The following is a 25,812-nucleotide window of genomic DNA, read 5'->3' as shown; positions in this document are numbered from 1 at the left end:
GACAATTTTCGAAATTTGTGGTCCCAAAACGATACTAATCCCATGAAAACCCGTCGCCTCTGTCGAAAGTGTTAGATATACACACGTACATACATGCCTACATACATTTTAACAGACGGATAAAATTTATATTAAATATAACATTCATTGGTTATATGAGCTGCGAGAAGTGAATAACCCACATGGCTGAACGATGCTAATGTCAGGTGGTAGTTAAACTACGAAATGCGAATATAGAAACGAAACACGTTTTAATATTGTTTGACTAAAGAAATACCTTTCTGTGTCCTGTCTTATTTAGATATTTTTGTACGGAAACCTGCCATTTAACGAAAAATTAAATTTGAATATGAGAAAGACAACAGCAAACGAAAAAAAGCATTAAGCATACATGTTTTTTTTTATTAAATATGTTCAGCATTGGAATAGTTTTTCTTATCATTTGAAATAAAATTGTGGAGACATTATTTGAATTCATTTTAAATCATTGTCACAATCTTCTTTTACAATACTTATTAGACACGTTTTATGAGTAAGTTTCTTTTCGGTTGGGTTGTTAGAGTTTACTAATAAGTTTAAAGATTAGTTAAATGGTTTCGTATTTTGCTCGTATTCGCATTTACCAATGAATTAAATAAAGTATATAAAATGTAATGAAAAATAATAAAATTAATTATAAAAAAAATATATGTAAATGAAAAGATCTGTTTTTTTTAATAACTGAGGCAATGTCGGACAAAAAGCAAGAAAAAATGAAAACGAAAAGATATGAAGGTCTCACTCAATAGATTTCTACTAAATTTTGTTTGAAAAAGGACATTGTTTAAAAGGCAAAAAAAGTCGGTATAATTAGCATATTACTTTTTATTATTCCTTGCGTTCAAAACTATCAAAGTACACTCGGTTCAAATACAGGTATTTCGAAATTTTAAATTACCATGTGACGTCAGCATGGGTCATCCATGTTGGCAAATCACAGTATGAAAACTCATTTATCTCATTCATTACATCCACAATAAAAGCAGGATTATATATCTCTTTTCCTCGTACGCAGACATATCTTAATCGACTACTTCACTCTACAGCAGTTAGATTTTTTAATAGGAAAATGTTATCTCTTTTACAGATTAATTTACTTGAAAAGTTCCTACTTTCAGCTGTCAATTGTATAACATAATGTACACATTGAATTTACCCCGACCCGCACACACCTAGGTTCCACTACACCCTTTTGCCCCGACAAAGATAAAACCAATTAGACAAACGAATTATTTATGATTCTTAATTAAACATTCAATTAAACTTGAACATCATATCTAGATATAACTCGTTTCGTAATTTTTCATATATTAAGAATAAAAAAAATTACACGTATTTCCGCAGAGCAGAATGGGCTTTATAGTCATTGTTATTTTTAGTTTCGTCGTTAGATGTTGGTGAGATTTTAAGCATTTCCCCTTTAGCTACAGACAGGGCCGTAGAATAATATCCTGGATACTGTCCTTAAAATGTTTCATAATATGTTTCGTATTTTGTTGTTTTTATATATTTAAAAGAAATTACAGCTCTATTTATATTATTTTTTTTCACATAAATTATGAAAGGAAAAAAATTTACAGAAAAATAAACGGCCTTTTCTGTTGTTGGTGATGATGATTTTAGTATTCTTATTGATACGCGCAGGGGGTATTAACCTACGTATATACTGAGAGACTGACGTTTGATAATATTCGATACTGTCACTTTATAGCATTAATAATACTCATTATTATTTTTGATTTGGGAGTGCTGGTTCTAGTTGGTTTAGTTTGCTAATATTTTAGATTTTTTTGGATTTCTTTCATTTTGGATTTCTTTCATTTTTCCTATTTTATACGCACTGAGATTGAAGTAGTAATGAGCCTCAACAAGTTCCCACACCATTTGCACTCATTTAGTGGACGTCTGGGTAGTGCTTCTATTCTCGGTGTTCCGTCTTTTTAAATTCTTCAAAGATATTTTAGAGCGGTGTCAATCCCGATTAAATCGATAACTTTATTATTAATATTTTTATTTTAAATTTTAGTTTTGTTAATATTATTACTTACTTATTTTGACTAATAGACTTATTTTCATTATATATATTCCTAAAAGTTTTATTTTTAATTAGTCTTAATATTAGTATTTTTTACTAGCCTGCTTATTTTTATTTATTTTTATTATTGTCTGTATTTCTGTTGCAATTATCTTTATGTTAAGTATGTGTCTTAGTGAAAGTAATATGATATACATTGTTTCATTTCTTTAAACATTCTTGTTGGAATTTTGTATTGTCTAGTAAATGTTATTACTTTAATTGCTATGTGTTTATTAGTATTATGTGCTTGTATTATATTTTTCTTGTGTATGTTTTTATGAAAAGTACTCTTTTGATACTTATAAATTTATAAATATAATATTAGTTAATGATACTTTATATTATTGTTTATATTCGTATTAATATTGCGAACATCATTATCATGTACAGTTCATCAATAATTTTAGTTTTGACTTGGCATCGAATGTTCGTCTCTGTCTTAATTTCCCAGCTAATCTTAGATGCTGAAAGGCTAGTATACATATATATATATATATATATATATATATATATATATATATATATATATATATATATATACACACACGCCCTTGGCATGACATTAAACTACATCCGGCAACGAGGCCCTTGTACAGGAGCTCCAGAGAAAATGTCAATATCACTTAGTCGTTGCAGTGCTGGGTCACCCTTGGGCAAGGTGTAATACTCACTACCCCCCCGCCCGATTTAGGGTCACAAAAATCAAAGCCTGGTCAACAATGCTCTTGGCGGATAAGGAACGAATCCCAACGGCTTGCGCAGCGGAAGAACCAGCACCGAAGTGCCGACACGGTCAACAAAGGTGATGTACAACAATACTCGGGTCTGCCTCGACCATCGGATGCGGCTGATTGCATGTGTGTACACTGTCCTGACCTGTCCTTGCCTCTGTACTTTTACTTTCAGGGCAGAGGGTGTTAGCAGAACTGGGCAAACTGTTTATTCCTACTTTGTCTAGGCTGGGAGAGGTGAACTCCTGTGGCGATGGAGTGAGGCCGTACGGCAGGGTTGAGTGACTGGAAGCGGCGGCGTGATCTCTGCACTCAGGGGATTGGAGTACGATGATCGTGCTCTAGCTGTCTCATCGTCGAAATCGACGGACTGCCCGAGATTATATATGATATATATATATACATACACACACATACAAATTAAAATTATGAGCATTACGATTTACAAGAGATGCTTTTCAAAAACAAAAGATAGAAGTTAGAAGTGTTTTCTTGTCCCATGGAAAACAATTACCAAAGTACCATGACTAAAAGTTGGGACGTTAACACAGATTAAAACGCCAGGGTGTTGAGATATATGATGTTACTAGAGAGACCACTGAGAAACATTTGTCTTTTACTTTTTGAATGTTGTCTACACTTTAACAAGTGGTATAGGATATTCTGCACTGCTGAATCAAGGAATTGCATACGCTTCTCTCCACAAGTCATTTTTGTGCTAATTTCATTAAAAAATATATCGTGACTAAACCGATGATATTTTTGTGGTATTATGAGCCAATTATTGTAAACACGTATGATATTAAATATTTTCTCAAAAGAAAAAAGAACGCCAAAAAATATATTGATTACCTGATAGAAATATCGACTACTGAAAAATGAATAGAAACGCATCTTAATATCATGTTTCTTCACCATTGTTCAAACTTCCCTAACTTCACGAAATCCTAGTACGTTCTTTGGCTATGAGTTCTTTCTCAAATTACCTACAGTATTCAACCATCATAGCTGCATACTAGAAGCCCTGACACCTGATGTACATCTTTTAAAGTCCTTATGGAATGTCTACTCGTCACTGATTCAACTGAGGTTCTCAGGAAACCGGTCCATACGGGAAATATGTAGTTAAACCTGACACTCAGTCGCAGCGCATGTTGCTGTAAGCATGGTACTGACATGCTCTCCGTATGTTGTTGTCATAATTTCGCTAAGAGAGGTCTTTCTTGACAGAAATAAATATTTTAAACGTTTCCAGCACTACTTTGTTCATAATTACCGAACTATGTATTTCTAATGGGCTGCATGATCTGAGGATTATCAAACTCGCTAGTTTTCAGCAAACATATTGCTAGATCTGAAAATCCTGGCATGAGTCAGAAAGTTATCGTCCGTGTTCAGAGCTTTGTTGACAAATTTGAGCTTGACGTCCAGCGATGGGACAAATAATCTGTCTCTGTCTGTCAGATGGTCGTTGATAACGTTCCTTTCTTTCCAAGACAAAATTTTTACTGTTCGGAACAGTCTTCTTTCGTATATGCTTAGCTTCATTTTAGGAAGATTTCGAAGTATCATGAATTGAAAGCATACAATACTATCATACCATAAGACCTCGTATCATAAAAATAAACATTTACAAATAAAATATTGTACTTTATCTCCAACAATTTCCAAACTTCCCTACACATGCGTATATGTAAACAAAAAGTAAAATAATGCTACTATAGTTCAGAAACTTTACCAAATTGAGGAAAACAAACCTCAGTTTTGGAATCAGCGCATCAGATTAGTACTTAAGTTTAAAATAACAGAAAACAAATCTGTTGTTGACATATAAGACGATACATTAAAATATCTAATCAACCTCAAGCACACGTATTTATTTAAAAAAATAAATTCAAAAGAAATAAAGGTGAGATCTTTAATAGTAAGTACAGCTCCGATGAAGTCTAGTTAGATTCACGGATAACACCATCATTTTTCATTTCTATGCAAGTTCGTTCTTAAGTTGGTTTCACTAAGGTTACAGGTTAAACAACATAAGTGCGGCTGATTCATTCTACCGATGTAAATAAGTTTTATCTGAAAATCAAACGAACAAGTTTTAAAACAGATCGGATAATTAAACTCTCAGTCGTTTTTATATTTTCTAGTAATAACGTGATGTATCGAAACCTTTGGGTCATAGACGTTTTTCTCATTATGATTAAAAAAATAACTATATATCAGTAAAGGAGATTTAAAGAATGAATACGAGATATTCTGTTTAGGTTAGTATTTCATCAACTAGAAATCTATACATAGTATATATCTAAACATCTCGGGCACTTATGTCGCCGTTATCTGATTCAATCGCCTGGCATTTAGAAACAAGAATTATACACTTACGAGGTGAAACATTAGAGAAACCAATATTCCCAAGTGTCAGTAATGTAGAATGACTGTTATAAATATATATCGTAAAAATAAAAAAAAAGAAAGAAATGTCACCTGTAAATACAATTCATCTTTGCGATGGTTTGACTTAGATTGGTAAATTATCGAATAGATGATTATATTTACAAAACAAATGTGATATTATGAAGGTTTATCCGAGGTATCACATTTGTAAAGAGATTTCCTTAATCCAGAATGTATAAATCATTTATATTTAAAATTATCGAAAACCAAAGAAAGAGAATATTGCAATTTGGATTCGGCGCTGAGAAAAAATTGCGATCTGGATTTCTCGATGAATAAGGCTGCCCAGTTCCATATCTATCTATATATATATATATATTATATATATATATATATATATATATATATATATATATATACACATATATGTATATATATACACATATATATATGTATATATACACACATATATATATGTATATATACACATATATGTATATATACACATATATGTATATATACACATATATGTATATATACACATATATATGTATATATACATATATGTATATATACATATATATGTATATATACATATATATGTATATATACATATGTATATATACATATGTATATATACATATATGTATATATACATATATGTATATATACATATATATATATATATATACATATATGTATATATACATATATATATATATCTATACATATATATATCTATATATACATATATATATATGTATATATACATATATATATATATATATACATATATATGTATATATACATATATATATATGTATATATACATATATATATATATATCTATATACATATATATATATGTATATATACATATATATATATATATATACATATATATGTATATATACATATATATATATGTATATATACATATATATATATATATCTATATACATATGTATATATACATATGTACATATACATATGTATATATACATATGTATATATACATATGTATATATACATATGTATATATACATATCTATGTATATATACATATATATGTATATACACATATGTATACACATATATATGTATATATACATATATGTGTATATACACATATATATGTATATACACATATATATGTATATACACATATATATGTATATATGTATATAGTGTTTGTCTTATTACCAAAATTACCACTATATATATATATATATATATATATATATATATATGCATAACGTGTTATTACTATTATTGTAACAGTAAATATACGCTAGTGATCTATGAACTAAGAGAAAATTACATTGCATTTTACACACAGAACTATGCATATACTTCTATGCACACACACTATATATATATATATATATATATTAGTCCGCAATCTGATTTTCATGAGTCATATTCCCGTTATCATGTTCATATAAAGGAAGTCCAAAGCAGTATGTAACAAAGACTGCATCAAAAGTACAAATTTACTTTGAACATACAATAATATATGTATAAATGTGTGTGTGTCTGTGTTTATGCATGCTAATAAGAATGCACTTCTCTTCTCTCTCTATATATATATATATATATATATATATATTTGTATGTAAGGTTTTGTTCAAGAATGCGGGTGTATTACTTTGAGGACTTTCCTTTTTTTACTCTTTTATGCGATAGCATCTTCAATCATATATTGGACGTCATATAGCATAAATATGTAGGCATACAGCAACGGTTTTCACATATGCATAATAGATCTGAAAAAAAAATCCTTTCAACAAAGTAAATCGATTCAAATACGTACTCTAGTTCTTTTTTCCTTGAGGAACGATTCATCATTAATTCAATAAATCTCGCATTTTGACGGACACTTTAAAATATCGGACACCATGTGTGTGGAAATTCACCCTTACGTATGAATTAATACTACATGCTTTATCTCATAATTAGCAGCATCAGCAACCCCCTCTTCTTTTAATAGATACTTTCATTAATATTAGATAATTTAGAGAAAATTTGAGATCTCTGTAAACCGATTCCTAATTGGCTTCTGCTCCTAAGTTCTCACTGATTTTTTAAATCCTTGCTAATATTTTTAAGTATATTTGTTTAAATGCGTACACAGTATGATCATAGCAAAAGATAAATATAATCAATATTACTTTTATTATATTTCTATTTGTTACGAGGCAACATCTGATGGACAGTCCATTTAAGGAATATGTAGAGCCATGCCAAAATCTTGTACTCTCTACTATGAAGGAAATGTACGAGGTGTCTTTAATAAGTTTCCCGACTTTTTCGTCTAGGCACATCGCACTATAATTCAATTTAAAGTAGTCTCCTTCTGTTGCAATGCAAGTGTTGTATCTTTCCAGCCACTTCTGTAAGAACCCATCGACTTCCTATTGGGTGAGAATATCACAGCCTATTTCATCTCCTCAATTGTATCATAACGACTACTCTAAATGTTTACTTAAGCTTAGAGAAGGAGCAAAAGTTTAACTATAGGAAGGCTAAGGAAATATCTTGTTCATAAATTTTGCTCAAATAATTGTGTGTGTTCCCACACTGACTCAGATTGGCACCGTCTTTATTGATATACAACGGTTTTTATCCATATGTTGTTATTGAGCAAATCAACTTACTTTCTTACTCCTTCCAAACTTCTCATCACTCAATAGCAATAACATACTTACTGTTCAAGAGTCTACGACAGTTTTCAATGCCTGTACAAAGACTGGAGACTTTTTGAGGCACCTCATAATATTTTATTTGTCGTGTGTAAGACTCTGATATAATTAATAAACCCAAACCTTACTAATGTTGCTTCAAATGAAATCGGCTCTCTCTACCGAGAAAGTAAATTACGTATATAAGATCCCATCTCATGTCTTTAAAAAACAGAAGTTCTCCATGTGCGTCTTTTTGATGAAACTACAACGGGTCTCACTTTAATAGTACATTATTTTTCTACTCTGTCTATCTAAATATATCCCGCACTGTATGTATAAGCAACAGCATATCTTGTATTGTCGCATCCCTTTGCTGTTTTACAAGTATGTTAATCTAAGTTGATCGCTACACTCAGAGCACGTGTATACTTCGATTTACATAGACTGATATACACGACCGCTAATAAAATCCCATACCTACATGTAAAAATACTTCTAAATGTTTCGCTCGAGCTGCTAGACTGTCTTTTCCTGACCGCTTCCGCGTTTGTACTTACCTAAATACAATTAAATAGAATGTAATCACGTACCTACCATTCTTCTACGTCCCAAGATACAATATAGCCTTCTACGTCCCAAGATACAATCCAGCCTTCTACGTCCCAAGATACAATCCAGCCTTCTACGTCCCAAGATACAATCCAGCCTTCTACGTCCCAAGATACAATCCAGCCTTCTACGTCCCAAGATACAATCCAGCCTTCTACGTCCCAAGATACAATCCAGCCTTCTACGTCCCAAGATACAATCCAGCCTTCTACGTCCCAAGATACAATCCAGCCTTCTACGTCCCAAGATACAATCCAGCCTTCTACGTCCCAAGATACAATCCAGCCTTCTACGTCCCAAGATACAATCCAGCCTTCTACGTCCCAAGATACAATCCAGCCTTCTGCGTCCCAAGATACAATCCAGCCTTCTGCGTCCCAAGATACAATCCAGCCTTCTGCGTCCCAAGATACAATCCAGCCTTCTGCGTCCCAAGATACAATCCAGCCTTCTGCGTCCCAAGATACAATCCAGCCTTCTGCGTCCCAAGATACAATCCAGCCTTCTGCGTCCCAAGATACAATCCAGCCTTCTACGTCCCAAGATACAATCCAGCCTTCTACGTCCCAAGATACAATCCAGCCTTCTACGTCCCAAGATACAATCCAGCCTTCTACGTCCCAAGATACAATCCAGCCTTCTACGTCCCAAGATACAATCCAGCCTTCTACGTCCCAAGATACAATCCAGCCTTCTACGTCCCAAGATACAATCCAGCCTTCTACGTCCCAAGATACAATCCAGCCTTCTACGTCCCAAGATACAATCCAGCCTTCTACGTCCCAAGATACAATCCAGCCTTCTACGTCCCAAGATACAATCCAGCCTTCTACGTCCCAAGATACAATCCAGCCTTCTACGTCCCAAGATACAATCCAGCCTTCTACGTCCCAAGATACAATCCAGCCTTCTACGTCCCAAGATACAATCCAGCCTTCTACGTCCCAAGATACAATCCAGCCTTCTACGTCCCAAGATACAATCCAGCCTTCTACGTCCCAAGATACAATCCAGCCTTCTACGTCCCAAGATACAATCCAGCCTTCTACGTCCCAAGATACAATCCAGCCTTCTACGTCCCAAGATACAATCCAGCCTTCTACGTCCCAAGATACAATCCAGCCTTCTACGTCCCAAGATACAATCCAGCCTTCTACGTCCCAAGATACAATCCAGCCTTCTACGTCCCAAGATACAATCCAGCCTTCTACGTCCCAAGATACAATCCAGCCTTCTACGTCCCAAGATACAATCCAGCCTTCTACGTCCCAAGATACAATCCAGCCTTCTACGTCCCAAGATACAATCCAGCCTTCTACGTCCCAAGATACAATCCAGCCTTCTACGTCCCAAGATACAATCCAGCCTTCTACGTCCCAAGATACAATCCAGCCTTCTACGTCCCAAGATACAATCCAGCCTTCTACGTCCCAAGATACAATCCAGCCTTCTACGTCCCAAGATACAATCCAGCCTTCTACGTCCCAAGATACAATCCAGCCTTCTACGTCCCAAGATACAATCCAGCCTTCTACGCCCCAAGATACAATGCAGCCTTCTACGCCCCAAGATACAATGCAGCCTTCTACGCCCCAAGATACAATGCAGCCTTCTACGTCCCAAGATACAATGCAGCCTTCTACGTCCCAAGATACAATGCAGCCTTCTACGTCCCAAGATACAATGCAGCCTTCTACGTCCCAAGATACAATGCAGCCTTCTACGTCCCAAGATACAATGCAGCCTTCTACGTCCCAAGATACAATGCAGCCTTCTACGTCCCAAGATACAATGCAGCCTTCTACGTCCCAAGATACAATGCAGCCTTCTACGTCCCAAGATACAATGCAGCCTTCTACGTCCCAAGATACAATGCAGCCTTCTACGTCCCAAGATACACTATAGCCTTCTACGTCCCAAGATACAATGTAGCCATTTACGTACCAAGATACAATGTAGCCTTCTACGTACCAAGATACAATGTAGCCTTCTACGTACCAAGATACAATGTAGCCTTCTACGTACCAAGATACAATGTAGCCTTCTACGTACCAAGATACAATGTAGCCTTCTACGTACCAAGATACAATATAGCCCTCTACGTCCCAAGATACAATATAGCCTTCTATGTCCCAAGATTCAATATAGCCTTCTATGTCCCAAGATACAATATAGCCTTCTACGTCCCAAGATACAATATAGCCTTCTACGTCCCAAGATACAATATAGCCTTCTATGTACCAATATACAATATAGCCTTCTACGTACCAAGATACAATATGGCCTTCTACGTACCAAGATACAATATGGCCTTCTACGTACCAAGATACAATATAGCCTTCTACGTAGCAAGATACAATATAGCCTTGTACGTTCCATGATATAATCTTTTACATTCAAAGATATTTTATCGCCATTTACGTAACAAGATATGATGTTGTTATGGGTCGAAAGAGTATCTATTTAAAACTTTCCTCAGTTTTCTATAGTAAGAAAAAAATAATCTATAAACTCTCCTTAGCTAATGACATTGCTTTTGTGAATGAATACACACAGAAACTTTAAGGATTTGTGTTTGTATAAGCAAGGAATGCAACGAGGATACGATTAAAAATAAATAAAATTAGCGAAAACAGGTGTACGCCTATAGCTACACCACACTTTAATTTAAATATGACTCTTCACAGTAAAACTATCAAACAGGTCACCCAATCTATTTAATGAAGACAAACTGACTGTCTCTCGTAATCACGACACGACACTGAAACACAGAATAGATTTGGGTTGGTCGGCTTTTAAAATATACAGAAACATTCTAAAATAAAAAAAAAGATGGCGGTAGTTGTTAAAATAAAAGTTTATATAATATGTACTCTCAGTTTTTTTTTTATATGGTAATGATTGTATCATATGGGCTAAAGAAGTAGACAATGCCATTGAAGGGTTTGAAAATCAAGTCAGGCGTTTCATTATGGGGCATGGCCTAATCGACCCCCCCAAAAAAAATAAAAAAACAATATCCACCTTCCCTTAAACGACATGCCTACCCGGCCTTTTTATAAAATCAAAAATGCAAACTGGAATATCAAAATATACTTTGATGATATGTTAAAAAGCAAAATAAGCAGTAAAAAAAGCCAAGAAGAAAGGAAAGAGAAAACATTTTGTATTGGACATCTCTCAACAGTTTTACGTCCATCAAGCAACTTACACCGGATCTGGGGGATTTTTTTTTTGTACATAGCCATCACCACATTATCAAGGCCAAGAGGTCACTCAAGGATAAGGGTTAAAGGGTGTACAGTTGAAATTGGACAATATAGTAATCATTAGTAATGAAAATTTGGCAAATTTGATAACTTATATGGAACGGCTCATACAGGACTTATTTACGTTAGACTTGAAGACAACCATATTGTAGTCAGCCGGAAAGCAGGAAAACGGAAGACAATTCCACAGGCGTGCAGTTCTAAGAAAGAAGCTTTGTTCATGGAATCTACATTTAGGTTTAGGCACAGATAAAGAGTGGGGGAATTATTGATAGTGTTTACAGCTAGACGAGTGTTTCTTGTGAAAGTTTGGCGAGGGCGGACCATAGATTGAAGCTCAGTCGAACACTTTCCATGAAAATAACGATACATCAGAGACAAACTCGCAACATTTCTTCTGTGAGATAGAGGTTGCAAGGAAGAGAAAAGGACATCTCCTACGAATGGCGGAAATAAGTTACGTGGATTTGTAATCAACACCAAGCGGAATATATAAAACCTGAAAGCTACTAATTTCACTCCTAATAATCGATAATTCTAGAGTATACTATGTACAAAAGATTTCGTAGTTTGTCTAGCTAGATGAAATAGATATTCTCCATATCGCATAAACTGATATATATGAGCACGCGAGAATTGTGGGAATTTGTTGTCGCCGACAAATGTTCAGACCGTCGGACAATACTAGTTAGAACAAATTGAAATCTTCTTTCCGCCATTATCTGATAACCTACATCACCTCAATTTGAAGCCAATGTAGCCCGTTCTATTAAGTATAATTAACTAGTTTGATACCTTGGTCATACGATACGCTTAAGCATTATATTTTTGTTTGCCCATGCACATTGCGTATATATTAACAAAGAATCAATATGATATATATATGATATATATATATGATATATATATATATGATATATATATATATATATATATATATATATATATATATATATATATATATGTATATATCGTGGAAACTACGGTTATTTTAAGATGCAGTATTATCCTGTCGAATTCAGATCTCTTGCGTTGCATTAAAGCGGCAGTTATGTATTCGTTCCTTAAGTGGAAAGCGTTTGCACAAGAGATGTTTTAATCTGGAAAAAGGATCAGTCAACTATATATATATATATATATATATATATATATATATATATATATATATATATATATATATTGATGCGTGTGTGTGTGTATCTGTGTGTGCTTTTGTGTGTGATCGTTAAAAGAGTACGGTTGTCAGTATGGCGGAGATTTAATTCTTGGAGCGAGAGGGTGCCTAACGATTATGTACATCCAAGAAATATTTAGGGAATATATTTGAAAAGATATAGAAATCTAGAGAAACGTTTACACACGCCGAGTTTGGAACTATCAACGAAAAAATTCATATTGATCTCTTCGTATTAAAGGATGTTGTTTATGAAATTAAGTACACACTACTAGAAAGAATTAACTCATAAATAAGCTATCCAAAATCCTTATATACATCATGCAAGCAAGATGTAAAATGAGTTACAATCACACAGAGACTGTAAACACATTTTAAAGACCAGATTATTGTATACTCATACCCAAGGTAGTATAATAAAATTTTTATTACATAAACACTATATACATTATTACTGCTTTTTTTATTTTTATAAAAGTTGCGTTATTTTACCGATGTGTAGTGAAGATAGATAAAGGGAGCGGTCTTCCCCAATTACTTGAAGAATTCGATCCGTACACTTATATATATATATATATATATATTATTATTAGCAAAAGTGCCTGTTGTTGACTGGATTTTAAAAAAAAGCCTACAGAAAACGGATTTTGATTTATGAAAGTATGATAGACTATGAAAAGGAAGGGTTGTAAAAGATAGCTTCGAATTTGAGGTTATCAACACCACAGCAAAATATGATTAAAGTAAAAATAAAATAGATAATCCCCATAATTTATTATACCATACCTGTTCACACAAACACTTGTCACAATATTCTGTGGATCTATATTAAAAAAACCTTCTTAAAATTTGTGAAATATTACCATTCTATGTATGTCAGGCGCTAACAAACACTCCATAATTTTATTATACCATATTTCTTCCAACTGAAACATAATTATCGAAATATACTTACGCAGACAGATAGATATGAAAATTCGCTATTAGAGTATGTGCCTATTTTCATTCTATGGAGGCCAGGCGCGAACGCAGGTCCCACAATTTTAATGAATCATCATTATGCCAGATAAAACATACCCATTCCGGTGTCATTATGTGTGATCAGTTTTGTATAATAGATAAACATATATGAACCTATTCGTGACCAGACACAAACGCAGACGTTCAGCTTTATATTATAGATATATATATATTTATAAAGTTGAACGTCAAAAAACGACATTTTTGCACCAACCTATTATTTGGGAATTGGTGTAATTGAAAATAGACAAATAAGATATTAATTTCAAGAGACTTCAACATTGCTAGAAGTTATAGTTTACATTGTACATCTTTTAAAAGAGTGTATGTGTATATATATATATATATATATATATATATTAGATGCGTTATAAGAACCTTTGTTCTTTTTTTTTCATGAAAACTCTACACATCAAGTTTTTAGACAACTACCAATTCATAAAACACGTATCCTTACAGATAAACGATTAAACTTTCACAATTATATTGTTGAAAAGTTGCATAGTTAAAAAAAAAAGAGAAAGCCTAGCAAATTTCAGATAAATATACTCGAGCAACATTGGGCAGATTACGCAGTATACACACGCGCGCACACACTATATGCACACCTACGAATGTGTTTTCTTACGATTTATATGTTTACTATATATATATATATATATATAATGTAAACACATTTACACACATACAGACTCGTGTTTCCTATCGAGTGTATATCTCGATGATATGAAGCTATAGTAAAAAGAATCAATTGTTTGAAATAGTTTAGTTAAGTGAATAGGTTTGCGTGTCAGTTCGCGAGCATTTTCTCGGATGAATATTCTCACTTATAAACCTTTTGAAATTTCCTGCATTGACACGCAAACAACAAATCTACTTTAAACTCACCCTACCCATCTCAATCTTCTACCTAACACTCGTCCCACGATATCTTACGATCACCCAGCCACCAATCGATCGTCATATAAATCTACATGCTGTTTATCTTAGATTTTGTGCAAAACCTTTTGTACGCTTATATATTTTCGATTCCAACGGAGGCGAGACACACAGCGAGTTTTCATCTACTCGTGCGCACAGTTAGTTGTCCGCATTTCCGGTTTAATCGATGTTTGCTTTTTGTTCGTACGTTTAATAACATGTGAAAATATATTTTTTCTCTTAGAAATTCAATTTATTTTAATTTATTGACATTTCACAGGTATTCTCTATTTTTTTTTAGATTTCGTATTGAAACCAACAAGCTATGAAATAAGGGCAGAAGAAGAAATTTACTCTTGCTTACGAATGTTTCATGAGCAGCTCCGCCGATTTTAATATATAGAGGCACGCATGCTGATCACAGAAAATAGTCCCTTCTTAATCAAAGATATTTCGTGAGAGGTTGGGCTTTATATGTGCATTATGACATCACCAGATATAAAAAAAAACGCAATGATTCCATTTCTCCGGTGTCCTTTTATTGTTGCAGACAATCTACTAGTTGGTAAACGGTTTACAAATCCCAAGAGCGTCAAAAGTCTTCTACCGTGCCTGAAAGTTACAGAATATTCAACAGGGTGCGCTGCTGTACACCTCATGCACTCTACCGATCAAAGTAATAAAACCATTTCCAGCACCCTCAAAAGGCATCACTGGATTGCCATGAATACCAGGAATCTGTCCAAATTGATGAAAAAGTTCTCGGCATCGCTAATGGTGTTTGGTGTCCTTTAATGTGAGGACCACATGATGCAGTCTCACATTATCGAAGCCAGCTTAAAAATTAACACCAAGTGCATCTGCGAAAAAGGGTGTTGATCCCATGGAGTAATCATGTTTCTGCTGGCTGACCTGGGCTATGGCAATGTAAATGCACATATTTGTAAACATTTTAAGATAGTTTAACAATTATACATTTAAATGTTGGAAAAATGAAAAAAAAACGTAGCCCCTGCTAAAATTTGGCCCAATAGAAATTGAATCCGATTGACATGCGTGTTAATAATTTTCAGTTTTTCTATACATCGTTTTGTTAACTACTACCTCTATATTCGAAACAAGGCCGATAGCCAGTAGTCGCGTCCTCTCGTGTAATTAATGAATGCATGAATGTAGGATTGACACGAAATTCTAAACTAAAATGACCGAAAAATGGCTGAAATGACTTAAATAAATAAAACGTAAGTGATTAAGAATGACTTTAATGAACCTAAGGATGAACTGAATGACATTAAGAATGACTTGAATGCTTAAACAATATCTGGAATCCTTTAAAAACAACTTGAATGATCTAGAGAAGGACTTAAATGTCTTTGAAACTGACTGGTTGTAAAGTGGGTGATCATTTTACATAAAATTAATACAAAAAACTAATCCCCCACTTTATATCACAAAGTTATAAACATAAGTACAGCATGTAGTAAGAACAGATACTACACTTTGGTCTTGGCCAGAAGGCCAAGAAAAGCGGTATTTATTTGCTCCAACCGAACAAATTAGGAACAAGGCCGGATTTTAATGTGAGGAGTAAAGGGGAAATGGGGAACAACTCCCCGGGGAGTAAGGGGAGCTGGATAGTGACAATTGGTTTGAAGGGTTGCCCCTACATTGACCAAGGTCTTAAACGTGGGGTTGCCCCCACATATGGTCTGTGCTTGCAATATCTGCCTGCACAGATACTACACTTGATCTTTGCCAAAAGGCCAAGAAAGGCTTAAAAAGCTAAGAAGAGTATCTATTAACAATGGACCTTTGATCTTAACCAAAAAGGCCAAGCCCAAAAGTGTTACGGACAGACAGACCGACCGACTTATAGAGTCGCTTGCACGCGACTAAAATACTTTTTAGATAAGCAATATTCGATATTAAGAGAATAAATATAGGCGTTTTCTCTATATATAGCTAGACCGAACCTAAACTAATAAACACGTATAGTAAAATATTGATGAAAAAACATATAATACTTGTCCAGGATAATAAGACTGAAGCAGTGTAAGAAATAAGCCTAAAACAGCAGTGTTAATTAATTTCTAGAAAATATGATTTTGTTTGACTAATGAAAACATTAAAGTGCAATTCAATATTTTATAAATTCAATAATTTATGCAAACATCTTACAAAACCTAAAATATATCAAAAATTATATACATTTTTTCAATGTTTAAAATAAAAAAAGATGTTAAAATATGCGGCGACATATTGTATTTTGGTTTGCATCTGATTTCCTAAGTCTCAATTTTTTTATATCGTTATCGTTTAAATACGCTAGAGAAATAAGAAACGAAAAATCATTTTTGAGCAAATTTAAAATTAGAAAAATACTTTAGTATTGATTTATCACGCGCATAAAATGGTTATATTTATTCCGACTTTGGTTGGCAAAACTGGCGAGAGACGTCAAATATTCTCAGTCGGGTGAGAGAAAATTAATATACATATGGGGATCATTCAGTCTTGACAGACTATGGATACTCACGAAGGATTGCCTGTGCGTGAAATGTTTGTGGCAGGAGGTGCGAAATGTCTAACCAGCCCACTCGTGTTTCGACTTTGTTAAATACCAGTGGAAATTGAAGTGTATGTACAGGACGACTGGAAACAAATGCTGAGATAAGCGGAAAGCACATACAGCGTCTATAATTCCCAAATGGTCACCCATCTGGTAATAACCAGGCTCAACATTGGCGATCTGAGGAGAACCAGTGTGTGTGTCAACGCGATTATGCTATAAATATATATAATTAGTGGCTTCCTTCATCCTTGACATACAATGCATACCCACTGGAAGTTGTCCAGTCTCCAACCCCACCTCTCCTGAGTAAACGTTGTCGCATACCAGTGACAAGTTGAGGTATACGGCGACTGGAAACAAGGCATAGATTGACGGAGAGCACATAGAGCACCTAGAATTCCCAAATGGTCACCCATTTGGTACTAGCCAGGCTCAGCGTTGCTTAACTTCGGTGATCTGGTGAGAAGCGGTGTGTAAACGTGATTATGCCGTATAATATATATATATATATATATATATATATATATATATATATATACGCTTTAAATAAAGTAGCAAATACTAAAACAGATATACTTGAATGTATTAATATAAATTTATTTTTCTGTTTCTATGATAGTGTTCATTTATTAAGTTGCGTAATTATTAGGTACAAATCATATATATATATATATATATATATATATATATATATATATATATATATATATATATATATCCACAACTTCTGTGATCGCAGACAAAAAAAAACAATGTTATCAAAATAGTGTTTTTTATCAAGAACCATCCAATTTATTTAATTTAACACGCATTTTCATCTGCTTTGTTGTACTTCTGTAAAAGCTCTTAGAAATCAATGCGAGCTTTCCTCACGATATACTATTTATTCAAATTTTATAAATATATAAAAATGCGATTGAAGTTCGTTAGTAAAAGAGAAACACATTGTAATAAACTGAGCACATTGAAATGACCGTTTAACTATGATACAACATATATTGCTAGTAGCCCCTTTGTCCTTCTGGCATTCAGTACATTTGTCATCTTGCTCAGTTTAGTATGCGCCATAATTTGGTTACCTGAATTAACATCATTTGGAGAATCGGCACCATCTCTCGTAAAAACAAATGTTAATTAACCGTACTAAAGATGTTTTACTTGGGGCACGGATACTAGGTTATTTTTATATGTAATCAATAAAAATGATCCTCATGTAAAGTTGTAATAAACGTCTGCTTAGAGAGGTTTATGTAAAATACATAATTTGCTATTTTTATTACATTAATTCAGATCCAAAGAAAAAGGTAAAAATAATATGGTGTTGTGCTTTCATTAAACAATATTTAGAGATGCATAGCTTAGAATCAAGAAATAATGCAATTGACCCCCACAGCGTGAATACAGATATATACACACAAATAAAAATACGTGCATCTTTAACAATAATGAAGCTAATATCTATACTTAGTTTATTTTTCTAAAAAGAGCCTACATCGCTGTGGCTCCATTAAGCTTGTTAGCCCAGATATTATTTACTAGTGTTTAAGAAACAGAATTCCCTTGCTTATATAAGACATGTTTCTATTTTACATAGTGTTGTGGAGACACCCACTAATTAACATAGGCGGGTGAGTGAGATATATAAAGGTATCAATCACCAATACCGGGGGAGTCCGTCAACGACTGTCAAATAGGCAAGACGCCTATGCTCCATCCAGTAAGACATGCAACATGCCACCTACCGGAATATCTCCAACTGAAATATATCTCAAGACATGTAAATATGTATATAACTTTTCTTCCTAATATATTATTGTATACTTATACTTTCGTGTTCTTGTTAATTATTTGTGCTGACACAACTTATAGAATCCCTTATGAAACAAATAAAGTAATTAAAAATATCGGCGAAGTTTATATAAAAACAAAATAATATTATTAATAATCATTTATTAAATCATTATGTGAAATGTTTACACTGTAAAACATTTGAATTCATACTGGTGTGCTAGATCAAAAGAGTAAAATATGTATGTCTTTATTCTCTTGATTAATATTTTGCTGATTAAATAACATCACGTGCGAGTATGTCCGAGATTACATTTTGTTCTTTCATATCTATCAATTCGATTATTCTGCTAACATATTCACAAACACAATTTGAAATGTTGTGTATAAAATAAAAACGTGTACGCATATCATAATTTCAACATCCAAATCATTCTAAACAAACAGCGAATGTATAATAAAACAGAGGAACTACGTTAAGTAATGTTTATTTCAATGAAAAAAATATTTCCTAAATAGACATAATTTATTCACTATTTATAATTGCTAGTGTGTGGCGCGCCTGACATTCCTCGGTCATAAAATACGCTATATTATATATTTTTATTTTTTTTTACACAGTGATCACCACTTATCAAGGCCCGGAAGCCACTCAGAGATAAGGGTTATTCCAAGTACATTACGTTAGTGTGGAGATTTGATGAAGTGTTTAATTAAGGAGGCGGTTCATTAGGAATTTGTTAACATTGGACTTGAAGACATCCAAGTTGTAGTCCGGAGGGAAGCAGGCAGACGGAACAGAGTTCCACAGGCGTGCAGTTCTAAGAAAGAAGCTTTGTTCATGGAATCCGCGTTTTGATTTAGGCACAGATATAGAGTGGGGGAAATTTTTCACAGTGGATTAAGCTAGACGGTTGTTTTTCGTGAAAGATTGGCGAGGGGGGACCAGAGATTGGAGTTCAGACGAGCATCTGCCATGGAAATAACGATAAAAGAAGGATAGGATCGCAACGTCTCTTCTGTGGGAGAGATGTTGCAGGGTAGAGAAAAAGGCATCCCCACTAAGCCACGAAGTCTATTTATATTATAATTTGTGTAGATTTCATATTTGGTTGGCGCAAAAATAATGTTTGGTTGTATCAGATATACATAGTGAAAAAAAACGACATTTTTTTCACCAACATTGTTAGAGTCGTGATTTCAAAAGTAAATATTCAGGCACCATCAGCTTGAGTCAAAACGGAAAGCAAAACTGCAGCATTCAACCTGGTAACGTGAGCACTGTACAAATGCGGCAGGCATATGAACGGATTAAAAAGTAATAATTATAATCTAGAAAATGTGCAAACATTTTTTTTTACAATTTTGACCTTTTTTTGTTCACTGAAGAATAATTATTACCGGCTAAAGACCTTGAAATGCAGGCCTGTAAAGAAATCGAATCATTTGAGCCATTCCAAGGATGGAATACTGTTGCCATATCTGGGCAGGAGCCGCAAAAAACAGCCTATCCTGCCTTGACAGAGTACAAAATAGACTTCGTGGCTTAGTGGGGGATGCCCTTTTCTCTACCCTGCAACCTCTTTCCCACAGAAGAGAGGTTCCGAGCCTATCCTTGTTTTGTCGTTATTTCCATGGCAGGTGCTCGTCTGAACTCCAATCTCTGGTTCCCCCTCGCCAATATTTCACTCTTTATATGTGCCTAAATCACAAGGTGGATTCCATGAACAAAGCGTCTTTCTTAGAACTGCACGCCTGTGGAACTCTGTTCCGTCTGCCTGCTTCCCACCGGACTACAACTTGGATGTCTTCAAGTCCGATGTTAACAAATCCCTAATGAACCGCCCCCTTAAGTAAACACTTCATCAAATCTCCACACTAACGTAATGTACTTGCAATAACCCTTATCCATGAGTGAATTCCGGGCCTTGATAAGTGGTGATCACTGTGTAAAAAAAAAAAAATAATAATAAATAAAATGAGCCACTTAGCGTCGCTCTGCGACGTACCTTTTCAGAAGAAATATAGTTTAAAATATGGAGACAGACAGACAGACAGACATTTTTTATACATTACATTAATTACTAAGAAAGCTCAGGTATATTGCAAAAATACACTAAAACCGATGTATCCTCAAAAGTGTTCAATACGCGGGTAAAACATTTAAATTATGACGAATCAACGCGAGGCGACTAATAATTCTGCAGGTTTCATGACAATGGAAAAAATGTAGAAATAATTACCAATTCGCAATATATAAAATGAATTTTCCTGTCGATTTCGACGTATGAACTTCCGTCACAACAACTAAGTTGCTCAAAAATCCACACAGAGGAATTATGTTATAGTGATTAAGGTTGTGTGTAGAACCAACGACATTTTTGGTTTTACTGCTCACCTTTGTCCGTGCAGATGACTGCTACGGGACAGAGTATACATTACACAGTTTACTCCTTCACGATGCATGACTTAACGAAGACTCGGGGAGCATCTCTCCCATATACCAAGCATTCAAATTTCTACGACTCGGTGCAGAGTATGTATATATATATATATATATATATATATATATATATATATATATATATATATATATATATATATATATATACGTATATGAAGCTTATAAACATAAAGACTTCGTAGCTTAGTGAGGGGCCCCCTTTTCTCTTCCCAGTAACCTCTATCCTACTGAAGAGCCATTGCGAGCCTGTTTCTGCTTTATCATTATTTTCATGGCAGGTGCTTGTTTAAGCTCTAATCTATGGTCCCCCCCTCGTTAAACTTTCACGAAAAACACTCGATTACCCAAAATCACTATCAATACTTTCCCACACTTTTATCTGTGCATAAATATAAACGTAGATTCCATGAACTTCTTTGGTAGAACAGCACGCCTGTGGAACTATCTTCCGTTTGCCTGCTTTCCAGCTGACTAAAATCTGATTGTCTTCAAATCCAACATTAAAAAAATTCTTGATGAACCGTCCCCCAAGTAATACAATTTACAATATTCCCACTACTTATGTTTACTACGCTATAATCACATTGACTTATGTATTGCCATTGACCCTTATATTCGAGTGGCCTCCGGGACTTGGTAAGTGGTGATTCCTGTGTAAACAAATAAAATAAAATGAAGAAATTAATAAGATGATTTTGATATTATTCGAAGACAGATCTGAGTAGCTATTTAAGAAGTGGGGCTGACACATTGCCAAATAGATAATGCTCATAAACGCGATCTTTCACAAGTTCAATGATTTAATACGGTGTGGCTAATTATCCCAAATTATCAAATAATATATATATATATATATATATATATATATATTTATTTATTTATTTTTACACAGTGATCATAACTTATCAAGGCCCGGAAGCCACTCAGGGATAAGGGTTATTGCAAGTACCTTACGTTAGTGTGAACATTTTATGAAGTGTTTACTTAAGGGGTGGTTCATTAGGAATTTGTTACCATTGGACTTGAAGACATCCAAGTTGTAGTCCGGTGGGAAGCAGGCAGACGGAACGGAATATATAGAACTGTATTCATTTAAAACTTACAGCGATGTTAGTACTACGATTTGGAATAAAATTAGGGGTCATACCCGAATAGCTTTTTATCCTAGATAAGCGTATGGTTTTAGTATACAACTCCTCCTCACTATAGTCGAATATAGGGCATATTCAAGCATGTTTAAATTACGTGAGGACGTAAGCAACTTTGCTCATAAATATACGACGAAATGTTCTTCGCCGTTTTTCACTTTGTTCCTATATGTTCTTACTGTAATATTTATTGGTAATTATGTATTTCTTTACACCGCGTCACTTTTATTCGTTCTGTTGCTTATTCTTTATATGGAGTATTTTTACTCCTTATACTGCGCAACACCTCCACCCAAACCCTGATCAACATTTCGGCTATTCTTCTTTCGTCTTTTCTTAAAAAGTTGTTTTCTTCTTCATTTTAGTTTTGTTGCCAAATTTTATAACATTCCCAAGAAAACAAATCGATTACAAATATATTCTCAATTTCTCTTTAGAGTTAAACGTATTCCTCTCGACTACTCCTCCTGCTTTTTACATTTCTCTTGAAGCGAATGTGTTCAAACAACACCGATGCGGCTGAGTCTAAGTGTTTTTTTTTTTTCGGCTAGATTACTATTAATAAACTTTACAATCTGGCCATAGTTGCAGGAACCTATCCAAATAGTTGAGAAAACTACTCAAAAAATAGAATATGATTTTAAGATAGAGATGGATATATATATATATATATATACACACACACACACACACACACAATTCTGACTTTCATTTGTCCAACATGGCAAGTGCTTGTTATGCAATTCCACGCACACACACACATATATAGATATATATATATATATATATATATATATATATATATATATATATGGGGATTATGTTCTAAAATACTTCGGTTAAACTGTTGCTTAAAGGTAAGATGCTACCTTACATGTCAACGGTGTCCTCGAAGTTTTCGAGCAGAAGTAATCCCTTATATACTGATGTATGCGAAAGCATTAAACATTTTCTGTAGAAATAAAAATAAATATTAAAAAAAAACTATCATATATATATATATATATATATTTGTGGGGGGGATGCAACACTTTATTATCCATATTAAAAAGGATGACTGAGATTTGTCATGTGTCCATGGTTAAGAGGAGAGTAATGCAAGTAAATTATTGAAGGAAAAACAAATAAATAAGAGGATAAACCCAGCTGAGCAGGTTTCGGCCTCACTTGTTTTTTTTTTTTTTTGTATGAAATCGAATTCAGACAGGGAAAGGACTTAAATAAAATCAAATTAACTCGGAAAACAAATGTGGGCACGTCTAAAATAAATCTATCATTATTATAATTATACAATGAGGAAAATACCTTAAAGACTAATTAAGTCAAGACCCCAAAAACAATCTCTTTGCTTGCAGAGAGAAGGTCTCCTTAAACATACGTGAATAGTCCCCAAGAGCTTCAGATATATAATCGAATGAGCGTGACTTAGAATAGAAAACGAGTCATTGCCCCCCCCCTGCAAGAAAAAAAAAGAAAAATACATGATTTGGTTTAAAAAGTTAGCGCAAACCAATTCAGCAGATTCTACCCCTTTTTATTTAGCCTTCATTAAATATTATATATATACATATATATACACATATATATATATATATATATATATATATATATATATACATATGTATGTATGATTTAAAGGTTATGAAGGCTTGTTGAAGCAGGAAAAACGATGTTACGTTTTTAGTTATTTTTTTTTGTATTTAAAGCGGACCTCCGCTCTTGATCACAAAAAAGTATCGAAATGCATAAGAACAACGGTGAAAGAACTGGAGATTTGTAGCGTGGACATCGTTCATTCTTAGCAATCATGTTCGAAAAAGTTCACGTGAATTATTTTAGCCGTTTGTGGAAGAAAATTGTGTTTTTAATGTTGTTTAATGTTGCAACGAAAAACCGTTTACGTCAAACGGCAAAAATGAGACACAATTGATCTCAATATGGGTAATGGAATAGCAATGAAATTGTTAAACGGTAAAGAATAATGTAATTATTAGTTATGAATAATCATAATAATAATAATAAAACTAATAAAGAGGGCAGAATTAGAGGCAATGTCGGCTTTTTTTAATGGTGAGTAAATCAGTCTCTCCCTCAAAAAGATGGGACGGACATAGATAAATAAATAAATAAATAATAATAATAATAATAATAATAATAATAATAATAATAATAATAATAATAATAATAATAACAACATTAATATTAGTTAATAATTAAATGAGTATACGAATAGTCTCGGTCCTGAAGGAAGATTGTTTCAGTCCCGAATTAATTCTCATACACAGACCGAGGAACATATCAGAGCAGTTACTTTAATGTATGTGCTTTTGGCTCGAAAGTCTCTGTTTTTATTGATAATAAAGACAATATGTATAATTAATTATTAACTAATATTAATCTTATTGATTTTATTAATATTACTATTCATTTATTTATTATTGTTTTTAATTCAATTATATATATATTTTTAAAAATATTTGTCAAAAGTGTTTTAATTTTAAATTTCTCATAAATGCTTAAGTTTAATCCTTCAAAATCATATTTTCTTGAATAAAAACAGTCATCTTTCTTAAGATGGTAATTATCATAATATCTATAAAATATGTATGGAGATTTCATAATTGCTATGGGAGACATATATAAATGGTCTTAAATGCACTTCAAAGATTAATTCCTACATTGAGGTTTTATTCGTAAATCTATCTTTCGAATGGAATAAACTCGATAAAACTTACATTATTAGTTGTGAGTACTTAGCAGAGACCAAGAAATCTGAGACTCATAAAAGACTCATAAAAATTCATGAAAGCATGATCAAATTGCATGACTTATATAACCGAACATTTAAACATATTTGGTGTAATCGATACTTGTTGAGGTTTATTAATATTCGTTTTTGATATTCGATAAGGTTTACTT

General features: G+C 33.5%; 1 long non-coding RNA gene and 1 pseudogene across 1 annotated transcript in view; one reads left to right on the top strand and one right to left on the bottom strand.

Moving 5' to 3' along the window:
* LOC145241555 (uncharacterized) overlaps positions 1-25,812 on the top strand; it is a 391,973-nt gene that overhangs the window by 277,652 nt on the left and 88,509 nt on the right. The gene's annotated exons all lie outside the window — the stretch shown is intronic.
* On the bottom strand, positions 16,315-16,453 carry LOC145241859 (U2 spliceosomal RNA; annotated as a pseudogene).

The sequence above is a fragment of the Euprymna scolopes genome, chromosome 20 (genome assembly GCF_053919585.1).
Source record: "Euprymna scolopes isolate OS-2025 chromosome 20, ASM5391958v1, whole genome shotgun sequence".
NCBI classification, from domain to species: Eukaryota; Metazoa; Mollusca; class Cephalopoda; order Sepiida; family Sepiolidae; genus Euprymna; species Euprymna scolopes.
Note: the sequence above shows the minus strand (reverse complement) of the source record. Positions and strands in the feature narration are given on the sequence as shown.